The following is a 1,139-nucleotide window of genomic DNA, read 5'->3' as shown; positions in this document are numbered from 1 at the left end:
AAGGATATATTGGAGTTTGGGATATTTTAGGGTGATGTGTGGACAAGACTTCTTTTATACAGCTAATTTTTAGACTTGTGTCTTGTAATATACACATATATTGGAACTTGCTCTAAGAAGACCTGTACATATTTTTTAAAGGAATTGTAAATGAAAATAAATCTGTGGTGACGTGATTCACTATAGATTAAAAAAAAAAAAATCTGTCCACTTTCTCCATTTTACATATAGTTGAGATCTAATGTGTATCTGACTCACATTCAGCTCCTCTTTTGAGAAAGTTCATTCACATGCCGATCCACGCTAAGATTTTCGTTTTCTGTCCTGTGATACGCGCCAATTTTGTAAGACTCGTACATTATAATATTGCTCCATATAAGCAGGTTAGCAACACTTTGGTGTAAGTAATGAAATGTAAATATGTGTGTATCTGCTGTTTATTCCTTAGGAAGTATCAGTTTATGGCCTGCGACTCTTCAGTAACTTGCTAGAAGGCCACCTTGCAGAAAGCCAGTTTTAGTCCAGTTATTTACTCAATTTATTATGAGGAGGAAAGTGGTCTCAACTTTGTTTTTTATACTTTTCAATTATGTTACATTTAGAATTTCCCACATTTTGGTACTACTAAAGTTTTAAAAGTAAATAAACATGGGAATTCAAGTTATCCAAGAATGGCTGTTCTAGCATGGAACATTTCTTCAATATGCTTGATTTTAGGTTGTGAGTGAAGGACTGCAGAGAGAATAGTCAGCTGACTTGGCACTCAAAAGTGTTTGAATGTTTGGGAGTTTGGTCAGTAACCTTTTGTATAGCTGCTATTGCAGTATGTACAGTATTTTCCCTTGAGCCACAATAATTTTATTTCCTTGAGTCCAAGGAAAACAGCTTTTTAATAACTGACTCTGCAGTTGTAGTTTTTCTTATTTACTCATTTAGTAAGCTTTCTATTAATGATTCCCATAATTGCATTTACTTGTTCTGTTCTGTACAGCTGGATTATTTTTTAGTTTCATCAGCTGAAATTGAGATTTAAGAACTTTGCCTGTAGGCTATAATCTAGAAGTTTGTAATGTGAAAATATTCCTGAAAAATGAAATTTCTTTTTTAGTAATTGTGTGTTTCATTTTATCCTTGGGTGA

The sequence above is a fragment of the Penaeus monodon genome, chromosome 22 (genome assembly GCF_015228065.2).
Source record: "Penaeus monodon isolate SGIC_2016 chromosome 22, NSTDA_Pmon_1, whole genome shotgun sequence".
Lineage (NCBI taxonomy): Eukaryota > Metazoa > Arthropoda > Malacostraca > Decapoda > Penaeidae > Penaeus > Penaeus monodon.
The sequence above is the reverse complement of the archived record's forward strand: the minus strand, read 5'-3'. Positions refer to the sequence as shown.